The 18,812-nt window shown below is 38.3% G+C and overlaps 1 protein-coding gene and 1 non-coding gene across 51 annotated transcripts in view; one reads left to right on the top strand and one right to left on the bottom strand.

Moving 5' to 3' along the window:
* ABI3BP (ABI family member 3 binding protein) overlaps positions 1-18,812 on the bottom strand; it is a 244,211-nt gene that overhangs the window by 198,620 nt on the left and 26,779 nt on the right. The gene's annotated exons all lie outside the window — the stretch shown is intronic.
* On the top strand, positions 4,462-4,570 carry LOC123571983 (U6 spliceosomal RNA). Its single transcript, XR_006696340.1, has one exon. It is a non-coding gene; the product is annotated as a U6 spliceosomal RNA (small nuclear RNA).

Below are 18,812 nucleotides of genomic sequence, written 5' to 3'. Positions count from 1 at the left end.
AAGATTGCAGGGCTGAGGTGCCCAAACCTTCAATAGCTCCATAACTGCTGTGACCTGAAGAGGTAACACATGTAATGGATGGGTAGGAATTAGTCAGCCAACGTTTAAGTGTGCATATTGGGTGAAGAGGGAGGGCAGGAACAGTATTCTCAGACATAAGGAATAGCATGAGCAAAGGTGCTGAGGGAGGAAGTAGATGATGGATTTAAAGATCCTAAACAAAGTCAGTGTGGTGGGATATAATGGGTTAAGGAGTATGCAGGGAAGTTATAGAGGACAGGAGGTCAGATCATGCAGAGCCCTTGTGGAACACATTAAAAGACATGTTAGAAGCAAAGCTAAATTGTTTTTCCCTACGAAGCTACACACAAGCCAAACTTCTGAGAAACGAATAATGCAAAATTCAAATCTTAGATGATTAAAAATATGTCCACATGGTAGAAATGTGGCCTCACAAGTTCTTAGCAACAAGCAGCTCAAATGCTCAGAACAAGATTTGATTTCAGTAGGAAAAAAATGCTGTTGTTAAAATGAAAAGTGCCAAACATATTTTACAACTAGACTATAGTTTAATTGGAATTCGATCCATACAGGTCCTTACTGCAAACAGAATGTGTTACTAAAATCAGCTGTTATTAATTCTGTTTTTAGCCAAAAGCTAGATGAAAACAAAGCAATTGCAGTTTAATTGTCACTATTGGCAGAGACAGCCTGGGAATTAAACGGCTTACAACTTACTATATGAATACTTCTGTCTTTCCCAAATCACTCATTTCACTTCCCTTCCAGGCTGGTGGCACATTTTCATCTCCCTTTCCTCTACCCCAGTAACAGTCCCTGCACTGACTTTTTAACTTAAAAAATTATACAAATAATACTGGTTGAGTCTACAAAAATAAAGTTACACTCCAAGTACTGTTCCATAACCTGTATTTTCTTCAATATAAATATAGCTTTATATCTTTATTTTTAATGATACTACTTTCAATTAATTCATTGGGAATTTTCCTTGATAGTAGGTAAACTGACCCTATATCATCTCAGTGAGTTAGCACAGTTTAACAATCATCTCAATAAATTCACAACTGAAGTTATTATTTATTTATTTATTTATTTATTTATTGTTGAGACAGATTCTCTCTCTGTCACCCAGGCTGGAGTGCAGTGGTGCGATCTCGGCTCACTGCAGCTTCTACCTCACAGGCTCAAGCAATTCTCGTGCCTTAGCCTCCCAAGTAGCTGGGACTACAGGCGTACAACACCATGCATGGCTCTTTTTTTTTTTTTTTTTTTTTTTTTAATTTTTAGTAGAGACAGAGTTTCGCCATGTTGACCAGGCTGGTCTTGAACGCTTGGCCTCAAGGGATCTGCCCACCTTGGCCTCAAAAGGTGCTGGGATTACAGGTATGAGCCACCATGCTAGTCAACAATTCAATTTATTTTGGTGAAATTTGGTATTCGTTTTAGGGATAAGGTATTGATCTTACAAAGTTTGAGCTCAGTTTTCAAAAGTAACATTTGAGATCTGTTTTATTGAATCCATATATGACAATTAGATAAGCTCATTGTATTGTTTTGAGATTATTGCTAAAATTTTTGGCTATGGAAGCACTGATATTTCCATGACCTTGAGATTGCTCATGTGATCCTATAAGGAGTGGTGTTTTGAAGAAGGAGGACTGTATAGTGGAATGTAATGGGCCACAGGGTTTAGAGCTGGAAAATCTGTATTCAAGTCCCAAATGAAACCCACAATTCCCCTTTTGTTCAACTGCTATATGGATAATTCACTTACTATCCAAATGTCACCTTTTTCCCTATAAAGTGGTATTAATCATAGAACTCTCTCTGAGTTGATGGGAAGATTAAGTGAAATAGACTGTGAAAAGCAGTTCCTGAACTGTGCAGCTCAGTAATGGTTGTCTTTGATCCGACTTCACCCATGGGTTCTTTTTGATTTCAGTGTACTTTGAATTTTTAACATTCCTTGTCTTTCAACCAAAAATTCATTCTATATAGATGTTGTTTACATGCAGACTATAAGCTATATAAGGATACTGTCCCTAGCACAGTGCCTGGCAGAGAAAGGATATTCAATAAAATGAAGAAACACATACAATAATTTTTTAAAATGGAAAATATTATGCTTGATAGGAATTAATACTATAATAAGCAAATGCATCTCTTCAAATAAACTGTACTGTACTGGAGGATGTAGACTTGTAAGAGTTATTACTCAATGCGCTCAACAAATTCTACATAGAGGAGGGAGCCACATGCAGAGGTAATTCAGAGGAGCATTGACTAGTTAGAAGTGGGTGAGTCAGGAATGGTATCACAGAAGAAGTGACATCTGATCTGGGTCTTGAATGCCAAGAAGGACTTGTCCAGAGAATGGGAAGAAGGAAAATTCAGACTGAGGAAAAGTAAAGATGAATGTTGGGGTGTTGATATCTGTGATAATTCATTCTACATGATATTATATAAGGTGTAGACTATCAACATCTCTTTCTGGCCAAACACTCTTTTCATCTACTCTCTTTTAAAAATTAATATGATTGTAAATATCTAATGGCATTTCATATCATTTCCATAAGGAAATATTTCTTCTGAGTGGAGAGTTATTTCTAAGGGCTCTAATTATCATATGCATGTACTTGATCTCTGTGGTGTCCGTCCTCATCCAGGCATCTCATAATAGTCATTCATGGTAACGTGACAACCTGTTTTATGGGGCTGAGGCCACGTGCCTAGGGAACATTACATTAATCCCAGCACACTAAAGTCAACTGAGGATAAGATGCACCCAAAACCTCTCTAAAGAACAATGTGAACTAATTGGTAACATTCATCTGCCACATTAATTGCTCACAGGAGAGTAACAAAGTATCTATTATTTCCCACACCAGCATTAGAATAATGTCAATGGTTTTAATGACTCTAAAAATATCTGAGATAAGTCCAGTGCAGATTGGAGAATCCCATGTTTCAGATATTTGTTTGAGGTTCTCATTTCTCATAACTTCTGTGTAGCATTGCAGACCTCTGACCAACCTAATATATCTGCCCTTACTTGTGTATGCATGTGTGTGAGCACCCTTTGCTCCACCTCTCCCTACACCTTGATTTTACTCTGTGACACAGTGGTATCCTAATTCTCATTTTCCATGAAATCTCCATCTCTCTCCATTACTTCTCTTCCTTCTCTGGCCTCAAAACATGGCAATTCACAAAGGTTCCGTCTTTTGCTCCTTTAGGGAACTCCTTTACAGTTAAGGCTTCAATCATAACTTAGCTGCTAACTATAAGTAGCTTAGCTGATTCTGATATCTGAATCTCTATTTCTGAATACTCATTTGGCTCCAGCCCTACAGGCTTTGTGAGCCACTGACATTTCTGTTGTTGCAGTCAGGCTCCATCCATCATTATCTTCCTCAAAACCAGTTTACTTTGCTTCCATCTGTGATGTGTCACAGTCCCAGGCACCCAAGTCACACTTGAGGAGTCAGGTTTTATAGACACCTCGATCCAAAACCTGCGTAAAACACGGAGAAGTCCAAATGCAAGGATGCCTATGACTTTGTTTCATTACCATCCTGAGGACTTGGAGCAGTGGTTCTCTTCTGAAAGACTAAACTTCTAATTAAAAAGTGTGTTTTCTTCTTTTCCTTCTCCTTGACCACTTTGGTGCAGGTCATCCTGAGCCCAAAATTTTATTGTAACAGAAGACATTCTTAAGGACAAATCATATATAGGTTATGGTTTCATTTCATTTAAATTACTTGCAATGAGTTGTAAATAAGTCAATGTTTTCTAGCAATTCCTATCTCACCTTCTTTCTTAGCCCCACCCAACAAGATCACTGTTTATTAACTCCAGTTCACCCCATTTGTACACAGCTCCTCCTGCTAGTATTCTGATCTCTAAGGGGAAAAGGCATTTTTATCTCTTGTCTACAAATAATCCCTTAAATTTTGGCCAAAACTGTCTCCCTTCGAGATCAATTCAACTCAAGAAACATTTTAAGTTCACGATACCTACTGTACCACATAGTGACTATAGTTAATAACAATATAGTTAATAACAATTCAAGTACACTTGAAAATTGCTAAAAGTAGACTTTAAGAAACAAAAAACGTCATGTGAAGCAATTAGCTTGGTTAATTAGCTTGATTTAGCCATTCTACAATGTATACATATTTCAAAACATCATGTTATATACCATAAACACATAGGATTTTTGTTAATTAAAAATAATTAAATAATAAGAAAATGATGTCAGCCTTGTATATGTACTATATACTGCATCTTTTGTACTAGAAAAAAATTAAACACTCTAATTGTAATTTGGTACAAAAACACCATGGAATATGCTATTTGATTTGTTAATATGTACACAAAATATCTATATTTCATTTAAATTAAAAGAAATAAATAGGTATTTTATAATTTAATAAAATTGTGCTGGCTTCGGCAGCACGTATACTAAAGTTGGAAGTATACAGAGAAGATTAGCATGGGGCTCTTGCGCAAGGATTACACACAAATTTGTGAAGTGTTCAATCTTTTCATAAATAAAAGAAAGAATTGTAAATAAGATTCATTAAAAAAAGAAAAGTATTTTTAGAGAGAGGCTCATCAGCAAAGCACTAAGACACTGAGGACATAAATACAAAATCATCTCAACTTGGAATTGCTTGTTTCTCTTTTATGTATTCTAGATGAAGTTTCTATACCATCTTTCCTTTTATTTCTATAAAATTCCAACTAGCTCCCCTGAGCTGTTTACTTGCTCTATTTTACCCACTCTTTGACTCTCTCTTTGCATTTCTAGCTTCTAAAACTTCATCCTGCATCCTCTCGATGTCATCTTGGATTCCTCTCACTTTTCAAATATACTTCTTTCAAACCCATGTAGAAAGGACTCATTCCTTTTTGGGTACATGCATTTCTGGGCTTCAAACACTACCCAACTTTGTCTCCTGTGCCTACATAATATCCATAGGCTTGGCCTGAAAAGACCAGCCAGTCTTACCCATTTTTAAAATTAACAACCTCATTACCTTTCCAGTCCACCGTTCCCACTATTTCTGGGTTAATCACTGTACACTACTACTTTATTATGTTATCTCTTTCCTCTTCCCCTGCTGGACAAAAACAGCACGTGACTCCTTAATGCTCACAGAATAAACGTCAGAATAAGGCTATACTCATAAATGAAGAAAAAAATAGACGATCACAAGATAACGTCATAGGCACAGGCTAAAGAGTGTGTAAGCAAAAATGAGTGAGATACTACATCACACCTCAGTAGTGAGGGATTCTGATCTCCAAGAGTTAACTTTGACACATGATAAGAGCTATATGCAAAAAATTACATTTACAAAGGAAAACAAGGATTTTTCTGAGGCATGTAAGAAGATACTGTTGGGAACACTTCTCAGAGAAAGAAACACCATTTTTTTGATCTCAAAGAGATTACCAGACAGTTAGACAGACGATTGTCATACCAAGCAATGCTTTACATTTCTTGAATTTAGAGGGAGTGGATATTAATCTCTAGGTAAAAGGTTCATGGAGAAGGTGAGACTTCAGCTTAACTTTGAAAATAAGAGTCAAATAAAAGGCAGGACTTGAAAGAATGTTTCAGGTAAAAAATGGTAGTAGCAAGAAGCCCATATTGAACTGCAAACCCTGTACAAAATTTAAAAAAAAGCAAATAGACCAGTTTGATTAAAAAGAAAGGATCATGCTCATAGATACTTGGAAACTCAGAGTTGGGAAGAACTTAAGGGTAATTGTAACTATTCTCCCTCCCTCTTAGGGCCAGACTGTAGATTAGCTCTTAGGATGAACTGTCTTTCTCCCTCCCAAATACTAGTACATTTAACAAAGGTCCAGATACAGTGATCTCTAGCACTATATTTCTGGCGCTCATCAGAACAACTCCTCTCAAACACAGCATTTAGAAATATACATGAGATAGTTACCTTTTAATTATTATTAATTTATATATCTTTTAATTATTTAGAAATAATTCAGTGGTCATATGAAAGACTTATTGCTATTTTCTAATGTGGCGTAATAACCTAAAACTTGGAATCAGCAATACAAACAGGAAGCATTAACTTCAGACCAAAAAGACAACAACTCCAATTTTTTCTTCTGGTAAAATTATAAAAAGGACAAAGAAGGCTGGGAGTCATGAAATCTTGGAATTACCCTTTGGATAGAATTTCACTGGCTCACTAACAGTCACGAAATATCAATTTAAGGCTTATTGTCACTTACATGCCCTTTCTTCATACATTTATTTTTAAAATAGCCCTTCTCTGGAAGCCTCTCCTCATTCCTTATCCATTTCCTCTATCCTTTGCTGTTATAATTTATTTAAATAAAGTAGTAATAAACTGACTATGTTAAGAATGACAGGTACTTTACAATACATGTCTCAGCCATGCCCGTCAAAAACATGTGGAATGAGACCAACCTAGATCCAAACGGTTCCACAGACCTTTACATCACACATGGATGATCTTGGTGGATAATTAGCATGAAAATCTTGTTTGAGTGGCAATGGATTAGTTCATCTGCATTATTACTAATGGGGTGGTGAACGCTTTTCCTCTACAATTCTGGGCCCCAACTAAAGCACCAGAGAAACTGTCACATAAATCCGCAAGACATAAAAGCACACATGGAAAATGCCTATTAGCAGCTCTCATTATTATCAAGAAACAGCACGTTACCACCAAGCCCAGGGCAAACGTAAACGTGTTTGTCATCCCTTTAATGTTTTAAATTTTGACTTTTTTTTCTTTATACAGAATCATAAAGCTCAACTGGCAAGGGATTGGGCAGGGAAAGTAAGACATGTCTCTTCTCATAAAATCAGCAGAGGCATTCCATAACCACACAGAGCACTCAGCACGTGTGTCATCAGGCAGAAGTGGAAGTTTTGATGTTGAGAATCCCAGCTGCATATTTCTAGCATGAGGGTCTTGCTGTCTGCTCAGTAAAAGAACAGACTGGATCCAAGAAAAGAACGTGGTCCTGTCCCTGATAGAGATCCAAGTACGATACTCCATGCATGTCAGACGGGTGTCTCAATAGCATCATCAGAGCAGGGCAAGGCACAGGGCTGGGTGGACTTTTTAACAAGTGAAGATGAACTTTACCATCGCAAATGTCTGTGCTGATTCAGTTTCCCTTTACAACATGTTCACTGGGACTATTTTTTTGCCCTGTAAATGATATTGGATGATTTCCATGTATGTAGCAACTATTAAATATAGTGGCAGCCATATTAGATGTTTTACTTATGTACTTCTCTTCTTCATAAGATTTTAAATTAGATTATTCTCTGCCTGTATCCTCCATTGTTTGGATAATATTTTTATATCTCCCATTTCACAGATGTCTTCTAATTAGAATTCTACCATAAAACAAGAAGTAATAGTATTAACAATACTTTACACACGGAATCTTTTGCATCTATCTACAAATCTGCAAGGAAAGTTGGTATTTCTTCTTCTTAAAATCATTATAAAAATCCAATCACTCATTTATTTAACAAATATTTATGGAGCACCTAGAATACGCAAAGCTCTCTGCCATAAGCTGGAACAAAACAAACAGTGAATAAAAACAAACAAAAAGCCATACTTTCATTGAGTTTACATTCTAGTGAGAAGAGATAAATAAAGAAATAATAAGTAAAACATATGGTATGTCAGGCCAGGCGCGGGGGCTCACGCCTGTAATCCCAGCATTTTCGGAGGTCGAGGTGGGCAGATCACCTGAGGTCAGGAGTTCGAGACCAGCCTGCCCAACGTGGTGAAACCCCGTCTCTACAAAAATACAAAAATTAACCAGGCACGGTGGCAGACACCTGTAATCCCAGCTACTCAGGAGGCTCAGGCAGGGAGAATTGCTTGAACCTGGGAGGTGGAGTTTGCAGTAAGCTGAGATCGCACCACTGCACTCTAGCCTGGGCAAGAGAGAGACTCAGACTCTGTCTCAAAAAAAACAGAAGAACACACACACACACACACACACACACACACACACACACACACACAAAATATATGGCATGTCAAATGATGGGGCAGATACTGCCTCTGCTTCTTGATATCTGATTCCCCTATTATTCTGACCTCATGAAAATTATATGTCTCCATCTCTTGAAATTAGTCACAATCATGTAACTAATTCTCACCAGCAGATTGTGCACAAAAGGGACATAAGCCACTTCCAGGTCAATTCATTAAGTTATTGGTGCCAGACCCTCCAACTCTGTTCTTCCTGTCCTGCAAGGAAGCAATTGACCAGATGGAGCCTGGGTCTTGAGAGACTACAAACATGTGATTGAGCAAAAAATACATGTTTCTATGTTTTTTTTTTTTTTTTTTTTTTTTTTTTTTTTTTTTTTTTTTTTTTTTTGAGACGGAGTCTCACTGTGTCACCCAGGCTGGAGTGCAGTGGCGCGATCTCGGCTCACTGCAAGCTCCGCCTCCCGGGTTCACGCCATTCTCCTGCCTCAGCCTCCAAGTAGCTGGGACTACAGGCGCCCGCCACCACGCCCGGCTAGTTTTTTGTATTTGTAGTAGAGACGGGGTTTCACCATGTTAGCCAGGATGGTCTCGATCTCCTGACCTCGTGATCCACCCGCCTCGGCCTCCCAAAGTGCTGGGATTACAGGCTTGAGCCACTGCGCCCGGCCGTTTCTATGTTTTTAAGTCTTTGAGATTTGGGGGTTTGTTGTTGAGACACAATCAAGCCTAACCTAACGAGTACAGGTGGTGATAAATGCTGAGGAGGAAAGTAAAGCAAGGAACCAGGAGGAGTCAGGGTGGGAAGGGGCACAATTTTTGACAGAGAGGGGAGGAGGCTTCACTTTAGAATAAAGCCCTGAAGGAAGTGAAACAGATAATGAAAATAATGGACCATTCAGACATTTGGAGGAAGAATATTCTAGTCAGAAGGAACACCCAGTGCAAAGACCCAGAGAAAGGAACATGCCTGGTTACTGTGGCTATAGGAAGATGAGTGAGGAGAAAACAGGAAGAGGTGAAGCTAGAGGTAGCTGGGCCAGATGGATAGGGTCTTAGAGGACATTGAGGGAATTTGGCTTTTATTCTGTGATGGTAAGTTATTAGAGGTTTTTGAGCAGAGAAATGATTAAAATCTGATTTATATTTTTACAGAATTACTTTGGGTGCTGTGTTGAGAATATTCTAAGAGCCAAAAACAGGGAGACTATTTAGGAAACTATAGCAATAATCCAAGTAAGAGATGGTGGTAGTTTCAATCAAGGTGGATGATAATTTGAGTAAGAAAAATAGAGAAAAAATTTCTTGATAAAACTTGAAAGCAGAGCTAAAAATCTTGTCGATGAATCAAAAGAGAAATTTATGAGGAGCTACAGATGTCTCCAGTTTTATTGACCCGAGTAATGGAAAGATAGAGTTGTCTTTAGTTGAGTTGGGAAAGACTACAGGACAGGAAAATATGGGGTAGAGGCATTTAGAAGCTAGGTTTTGAACAGGCGAAACTTGCATGTCTATTAGAAAACCAAATAGAGATATTAAGTAGGGAGTTGGATAAATGGATCTGAAGTTGAAGGGAGTGGTCAGGGCTAGAGATATAAATTTGGAACTTGTTGGTATTCAGACCGTATTTAAAGTCATAAGACTAGATGAGATCACCAAGGGAGGGAGAGCAGATAGAAGAGATCCAGGAACTCAGTCCTGGGACACTCCAATTTAAGAGACTGGTAAAATGAGTATGAATCAGCAAAGGAGACTTAATAGCAGCCAGTGAGAAAGGAGGAAAACCAGACAAATGAGGAAACTTGAATCCAGAGATGTTAAACTACTTGCTAAGGGAGAATCAAACCTTAAATTTGACCCTGGCTCCCCTGCTAACAGCTCAGCTCCTGGTGCAGGGAAATTGTGAGGTACGTAGTGTACCTATTTATTATTACTTGTGGACTCTATCATTAAAATAGTCTAAGTCAGTTATTCATGGATTGATATATGGTAAAGATAAAGCATCTGGTTTTAATCCTTGGAGATTCTTGATATTTAGAGCTGGAGGAAAATGACAAAATCAGTGACACTGAGAAGTAGCTCATGAGGTAAGAGAAAAGACAATGGAGTTTTGGAATCCATAAGGAAAAACATGTGTATCTTATGAAATAGAAAGTGGACACTATCAAATGTTGTTGACAGATTAACTAAAACAAGTGCAGAGTTGGAACTCATCCCTAATGGACTATATTCTGAATATAAGACAATGAGTTTGATTGTAAGTCCTCACCTGCTGGTGAAGAAAAGAAACACATTTATTATTTAAAAAACTGTCCAAATTGAGAAATATGTGGCTAGTGCTAAAAATAATAAGTTGACCAAGAAATGAGAAGGAGAACAAAGAAGAGATAAAGTGAGTGAGGAGAAACAAAGCAACAGTTGGCACAAGTATTTCCTTTGCTTGCTTCATTAGAGTGAATGTACTTTGAGGATATACTTAACCAGAAGGATAAGCAACAGTATTTTATCTAGGACAATTTTACCACGTGATAAATATCCTGTAATGTATACACTGGGAAAACTAATAAAAGGAGTAAGGCATACCTGCAGTTTTAAAACAGGAATATATTATGAAGGTGTCCTAAAACTTCTGTAAAACATTGAACTTCTGGTTTCCATTTAGGATGTAAATATTACTCCCACCTTTGCAACAAACAAAAAAGAAAACAAACAACCTCTAAACAGTCTTCAAATTTGTAATGTTTCTAAAACTCATCAAAGAGCTAAAGTTGCAGAGAAAACGGAAATCAAACATAACCGTACCCAAAGAGAGATGCCACTGGATGCTATAGAAGCTAGTAAGATAAATTTGGTTAAAATTTTTAGTGAATTCCTAAAAGCCTGGAAATGTAGACTATCATTCGAATACAGAATCCCTGAGAATCAAGGACACAAAGGGAGTTTTTATCTACTTGTGGGCTCTTCACGAACCTCATAGTTACAGAAAAGATCGGAAACAGCAAGAGAGTTCTGAGAATGCCTCCCATGGACATTCTCAAAACCACCCAGATCCTTTTATCTTTCCTATGGAGCATAAGTCTAACCCCACAGGGGAAGAACCACCATCTTGTTGCTCCAGGGCATAGGTGAAGATCCACTGCAGCCAGAATCAGGGAACAGGAAAACATGCTCTGTTCCTAAGGGAGGGATGGGAATATCTTCTGGCCCGACCATTACAAACCTTCCACAGAGAGGAAGAGACCCCACTCCTAAGACCCAGAACATGGGGCCTCCTTAAGAATAAGGCTGAATCAGAACAACAAAAAGACTCCTCAATGTCCCCTATCAATCGGCTAATAATCATTGCATAACAAGTAGCAGCAGTCTACTGCGGAGGGGAGCATTTAAAGGTTGGAGAAAAACGTTCTTTGGGGTGTAGGCTCAAAGGGAAGATCCAAAGCTGAGGTTAGGGTAGAACAGACATTTAAAAAAAATACTCTGTGGTAAATCAGTCTTGACTGTATAAGATGATGCTACAGAAATTGGAGGCCTGTGGTGCACTGGGTAGCCATGGCAACAACATAATGCAAACTCAGCTCAACTAATGACCCAGTTGTCTCAACCTACCACAGTAAAGGCCTAACAAAAGAAAATGCATGCAAATTTTCAGCCTTAAATCTATTTCCCTCAGTGTCTACTGTCCTACATAATGTCTATATATGACTATATAAATGTCAGTTTTTTTAAAAAAATTATATTTGCAAAGAACCAAAAGAAAAAAATTATAACACCCTGTCAAGAGACAAATCAATCAACATAACCAGAGGTTGATATGACACAGATGTTGGAACTATTACATGGGGAATTTAAAATAATTATGATAAACATGCTTAAGGCTCTTATGGAAAAGGGAGACAGTATGTATACTCAGATGATAATTTCAGAAGAATAAAAAATAATAAGAAAGGATCAAAGTGAAATATCAAAAATGAAAAAATAATAGAGAAAAGAACAACGAATGAAGTTTTTTTTAAGTAGGGCATTCAAGAGGGGTAGTATGAACGAGGGCAACATGCATGTAACTGGAAACTCGGAAGACAAAGAGAGAATTGAACAGAAGAAATGTTTGAAGAGAGAAATAGTTGAAGAATTTTTTAAAATAAATAAATACCAAATCACATATCCACATCATCTTTAAACTGCTGGAAAAACAAAAACTGGAAGATGACCATGGCAAAAAGACATATTACAGACAAGAATAAAATATGTTAAAGAGGAAGATTCTTATAGAATATCTGCATAGGCTCAATCTAATCATGTCTCTTTAAAAGCAGAGAACTTTCTCTGGCTGTAAGCAGGAGATATGAGGCAGAAAGGACGTCAGAGAAATTCAAAGCATGCAAAAGACTCAACCCATAATTGCGGACTTTGAAGATGAAGGAAGGGAACCACATGACAAGAAATATTGGTGGCCTCTAGAAGCTGAAAATGACTTCCAGCCAACAGTCAGCAAGGAGACAGGGTCCTCATTTAACAACCAGGTGAACTTTACTTCTGCAAAGAAACTGAATGAGCCTGGAATTAGATTCTCACCCTCTGGCCCCCACAACACCCCAGCCTCCAGATGAGAGCCTATGCTAGCTGACACTTTTATTTCAGTCTTGTAAGACTTGGAGCAGAGAAACTAGCAAAGCCCACCCAGACTTTTGACCTACAGAGCTGTAAGATAGTAAATTTGTACTGTTTTAAACTGCTAGGTTGGTGGTAATTTCTTATGGCTGCAATAGAAAACGAATATAGTGTCTTTACATCAGACCACTCAAAGGCAGCCTTTATAAATAGTAAGGCACAACAAAGGCAGCCCTAGTACCAGCTAGGCTAAAGAAAGAAGTGGCTGGGGCCTGATTTCAGGCACTGAAATACTATCACCAAATATACCTCACCCCAGCTGCTCACCATCACGCTTGAATTTCCAAATTTAAATCACAGTGTCAATTTTAGAGACACAAGCTACCTGTGTTAATAACAAACAGAAAATTATCAAGAAATGCTCTCTCCCAGGGCTCAGGTAGAAATCACACATACTTAGGAAGTGAAGGATCACTGCAGGATGGAGTGAGGTTGACAGCAGTAAACACTATTCAAAAGATCAAGAAATGAAATGATCCCCCAATTCGAAAGAATGAGAGGGATGGTCAGATACAACAGTTGATGGGATACCAGTGAGAACATAATATGGGCAAAGGAGGAGAAAACTTATCCTAATTCATAATTAGAGCTATATCAAGTTATGAACCCAGATACAGATATTATTACTGCTACTATGATGCAAAAAGTCACACTCTTGTTGTGCAAGATTCCATGTGTTATAAAAATTGAACTTTCTATTAAGAGATTTCTATATAAGTCAGCCATAAAATTACCTTTAATTAATCTGTTCCACTTCCAAAGGATCCCAGTCTTTAACCACAGCCTCTTCCTGCTTGTTAAACTACTTTCTCCACACTCTTAGACATCATTGAAAAATAGCCTTCATGGATGTTTTTTACTTCCTCCCAAACTAGCAGCCTCTTCCATGGTACATGATTAGATTCCAGGGCCCATCACTGCAATAATCTTCTTGCCAAACCTCCAAATGCGTAGCTTACTTTTTTCCTGTCACATCCTTCTAGAGATATCTCAACTGTGGATGAGCCCAATAATCTCCTTTCATGGCACCTGCCTCTAAGTGGCAAACTCTTCTAGAAAACATCACATGGTAGAGAAGATGGTATAAGTATAAATTCGTGGTCATTAATCTCAAGTGGGTCCTCATTCCTCTTGCCAAGCCATTCTCATCTTCTCCCATAACTTGTCAAAGTTTAGCCCTTTCTTCTGACTTCTGTCTCCTCACTTGGCAGACTCTCTCTTCAACAGAAAATTGAACTCACTGAACAGAAACTCCCTCAAATTCCCACTTTTGAACCTATAAACCTGTCTACGTCAACACCCATCCCTCTCCTTTCTTGTTCTGCATAACAGGAATTGGCTGTCCCTTTATCTAATTACTCTGTCTATACTCTACATCTTAGTGATTCTCCTTTTTTCCTTAGGAAAATTGCACTATTCAATGAGTTTCTTTCAACTTGGTCCTTATCTTTGACAGTTAAAACACTCAAATCTTGCTTATCTTAAAAAACAACAGTAACAAAACATTGTCCTCATCTGACCTTACATGCTCTTTCAGCTCTTGCTCCCTCTTCTGTCCTTCTATTTCCTTCTCCCTTCAGTCCACTATGAAATAGCTTCTGTGTCAATTACACAAACAAAACACTCCCTGTAAGGTCAGCAGTGACTTTACTAGATTCACTAGATACTCCTCATTTTTACTTAAAGATTAGCATTCAACACTGTTGACTACATCCTCCTTCTTCAAATATTCTCCCACTTCTCTGACTGGTCATTTCTGTCTCTCTGTAAGCTCAAACTCATCTACCTGTTCATTATATAGTGGAGGACCTTGGGACTCATTCTGAAACATTTTTTGGTGATTGCATTGATTTTCATGACTTGAACTATCACTTATACATTGATGGCTCCTAAATTTGTAGCCCTAGTGCAGACCTAATCCCGGAGTTCTAGACTCATATATGAAACAGCCTACACAGCACTGTTCACTAAGAAGTCTCAAAGGCACCTCAGACTCAAAAAAACTAACACTGAAGCCATAATTTTTAGCCCTACGTCTGACTCTTTTCTAGTACAGGAAATAACCATCACTCATGTAGTGATGCTGAAAACTAACCACTGGTAATACTGATTCTGGGTCAGGTACTGTATATCTATGTTAACCCATTTAATCTTTTTTATAACTACGATGTGGCTACTAGCATCATCTCCACCTACATTTCCAAGATGAGAAATGGAGGCTTACAGTGGTTAAGCAATTGGCCCAAGATCACACTATTACTAAGTGGCAGGGTTGAGATTTGAACAAAGGCAAAGTTATGATTCACCACCAATTCTCAACCACTACATTTTTCAATGCTCACTATATGTGTAGGCTAGAAACCCAGGAGTCATCTTTGATGCTTTCTTCTTTTCTCCTCAAATATCTGATTGTCAAATCTGTATATTTTCACCTTCTTTATATCTTACACATTTATTCCTTTCTTACTTATCACCACTAAATTACTACTAGTAAGCATGAGTAGTCCAAGCCACCACTATCTCTTACTTCAGCTACTATGATAGACTCTACACTGGTAACCAGAGACGTCTTTCTAAAAAATAAATCAGAACATATAGCTCATGTTTAGGACATTTCAACAGTTTCCATTGTTCCCAGATGGTGACTAATAATTTCGATGTAGTTGACCCTCCAATGTATGAGTTAGCCCCCATTTCTTTTTCTCTCCAGGTTCATCTCTAAGCCCTCTCTGCTTAGTTGCTGTGCTCCAGTAGCACTGGGTAGCTGTTATTTCCACCCATTTAACCTGCTCCATCCACAGTAGGGTGTCTGTTCAGAGTTGATCCCTCTCCCAGGGAGGCTCTGATTTCACTCCCGTGAAGTCATTCACTAACCAGCCCTGAAAGTCCTCAGTTAGTTAACACTCACTCATCCTTCAGACTTGATTCAAGAGTTCCTTTCTTATAAAAGCCTCCTCTGACATCCCAGGCTCCAGTTGGTTTCTCTGTTTTTAGCCCTCCTTCACAAATACATTCATCTTAGTTTGCATTATTCATTTAGTATACTATTAATACAGGAGTTAAGAAGAAATCACTTGGGCAGATAATAAGGGTATGGGAGTCCTAGGTAAGACTTTTCCTTTTGATTAAAAGCAGCCCCAAGTCCTTTTCTAGCAAAAAACAGCCTGCAAGGTTGGAGCTTGCCTGGGTGAATGCCAGCAGGAACTATGGACTAGTTATGTTCAAGATGGCGGCTCCATCTTCTCTTTCTTTGTCAGCCACTTGTACAGTAAAGAGCAGACAAGATGGCGCCGATCAACTGGAAAGCCATTTGCATAATAAGATTAGGGTTGGGGGACCAGCCTTCCTCAGACACTATGTAAATGTCATACCTGATCAAACTAATATGTGAGCCCTGCGTAAATCAGACACCACTTCCTCAAATTGGACTATATATTCCGGGGCATCCCTGCCAGCGGGTCCTTTCTGCTCAGAGACCCCTCTCTCTACGGAGAGTGCTGTTGCTCTTTCTCTTCTGCTTATTAAACCTCTGCTTCTAAACTTGTATGTGTCCCGTGTCCTAAATTTTCCTGGCACGCAACAACGAACTCCAGGGTATATACACCAGACAGTGTAGCCACTTCACTATTATGTGTTTAACCTCTTTTTGCCTCACTAGAATGTAAGCTACCTGAAGTCACAATTGTCCATTTTTCTTCACTTTAGTATTTCTAATGCATGGGTCCTGGCACACAAGAGGCACCCAACAGCCCAGAAATCTCAATTAACCAAACAGCATCCCAGCAAACTTCCAAAGTTGGCCCCAGGGGGTAAAATTCTATCGACAAAAATTTTGGCATCCTCCTGTTTGTAATTTCTGCATATTTCCCCCAAATTCTGGCTTCTGCCCTCACTGGTTGTACCAGCCTCTCTTCTTTAAAGCTTTGATTGGAAAAGATCTGAAGAGCTAGTTCCTATTGAAGTGTAAAGACACATAAAGAATGAAGAAGTTTCTTATCTCATGATAAATTTTTGTATTAATAAGGAAAACCAAACTGCATTATTTAAGTTCTAATAGTATAAGTGAAGTGATCAGAGAGAACTTTGGAGTGGAGCCTTCTTATTGAACCTTTGCTGCTCCCTTTCCATACCCAACTCTCCTTCCACACATAAGCCAACTCTTTTCAGTAAGAGTTCAAACCTTGGACATCTGAACTAGCAGAATCATGAATCTAAGGTAAATCCACATGAGGGGCCATGACCCTAACTCATCTCAAATGCCATCTTTCTCAAGTCCCGTCTGCCTCAAGGACTAAGAAAATTTAGAAACCTTATGGATGTTGTGACAAAATTTTGGGCCATTCAAACCATTAAACATTCCAGTTTATTTAAATATCAGTGTTTATAAAAGAAAATCAACTCTATAGTTTTAATAGATGCCCTCCAGAATGGCCAATTATTGCTAAACCAAAGTACATCCTATTAAATTTGTTACAGCAATGATGTGAAAACATGGAAAGCCTTTACTCCGAATAAAACAAAACAAAACAAATAACAGAGGAAGAATTCAATTAACCTTCAGAAGGGGTTTTAGTAAGGAAAGGACTGAGTTTATACATCATTAATTTAAACAAAGTTTATTGAGAAACTTCTGTGTACCAGGCATTAATCTGGGTGCTCTGAAGAATGGAATCATGGTGTGTTAATGGTGGCCTTGGGGATCGTAACAGACGTGTGTGTGTTAGTGTGTTAGTGTGTGGTGGTGTGTTGGTGGTGGCCTTGGGAATTGTAACAGATGAGGTCAGCAGAGGCTAGATTGTGACGTGATTTGCCAAAATGCCACAGCTGGGGATAAAACAAAATCCTTGTCCTCAGCCTGCTCAATTCATGTTTTAGATGATTTTTACAAATGATAAAATGTCCATTATTTGGACATTTGATCCAATAATGATCTTTCCTTTATTGTAGAAAGATGTGAAAAGCATGAATACTTTAAGGGAGGACTTCAACCAAGGGCAAAGATGAGCCCCAAACAGTCCATGAATCAGGCCCAGTTCTGTGACTAGCTTAGGTTTCCCCCTACGTTGATCCTAGGAGACCTAAATGAAAGCACGATCCACTTCATAAGCCTGAGAATGCCTCTGTTCTCCAACCTGAAGTGGTCACATTGGATTCATAACACTAATTGTTTCCATAGTGCACAGCTGTTATGTTGAAAATAGAGAACCATGACTTCATGTGTGGACTATGAATACAGACAAGAGATCTGTTATCAATAAACCCAGTTTCTCTAATTTGATCATCTAGCTAACAGGGTAAGACCTTCATCCGTCACTTTAGCTTTTGCCAACTTTTCTCTGGTGAAGTGAAGGAAGTGAGGCAATGCTATCTCTGAATTTCATGCTCTAAAAGGCAAACTATGGTCCATGGGCCAAATCCAGTCCACCACCTGTTTTTGTAAAAATAGCAGAGTTGATCATGAAACATACCATATGGCCCACAAAGTCTAATGTAGTTACTATCCAGTCTTTTACAGAAAAAAATTTGCTGACCCCTGCTTGAAAGTAAAATAATTAAACAGCAACAAAATGTAAGCAGATTCTCCATTGTCACAAGGGTGTATTGCAAATGAGAAGTTAAGGTGGTTTGTAAAATATAGTTTCTTACTTCATTAAATATATGAATTACAGCAAATATTAAGTTACGGGAATTTAAAACATGTAAAGATTCAAAATACCTCCCCTGATCCATCACACATAAAAAAGATTAATGTGAGAACGTCCTTCTTCTTCTAGACGTAAAGTATTATTTGAGATGTCAGGATTGATGGCTTTGTATTCATGATTATGTCCCTAGGAGACTACATGCTACATCTCCGTACCACACCCCTGTGATGAGCACAGAGTCCTACACAAAAGAACTTCACCATGTTATGTGTGCAATAAATTTTAAAGTGCTAGAATTTGTAAGGCTTTTTTTTTTTTTTTCAAACTGAAGATTACTCAGATATGGGAGACTTACTTTGGCAGACCCAGGTCTGTTTTTGATTAGCAGTGTAATCATGGTTAACTGACTTAATGTTCCTAAATCTCAATTTTCTCATCTGTGAAAGGA

This window comes from Macaca fascicularis, chromosome 2, assembly GCF_037993035.2.
Source record: "Macaca fascicularis isolate 582-1 chromosome 2, T2T-MFA8v1.1".
In the NCBI taxonomy this organism is placed as follows: domain Eukaryota; kingdom Metazoa; phylum Chordata; class Mammalia; order Primates; family Cercopithecidae; genus Macaca; species Macaca fascicularis.
The sequence above is the reverse complement of the archived record's forward strand: the minus strand, read 5'-3'. Positions and strand labels throughout refer to the sequence as shown.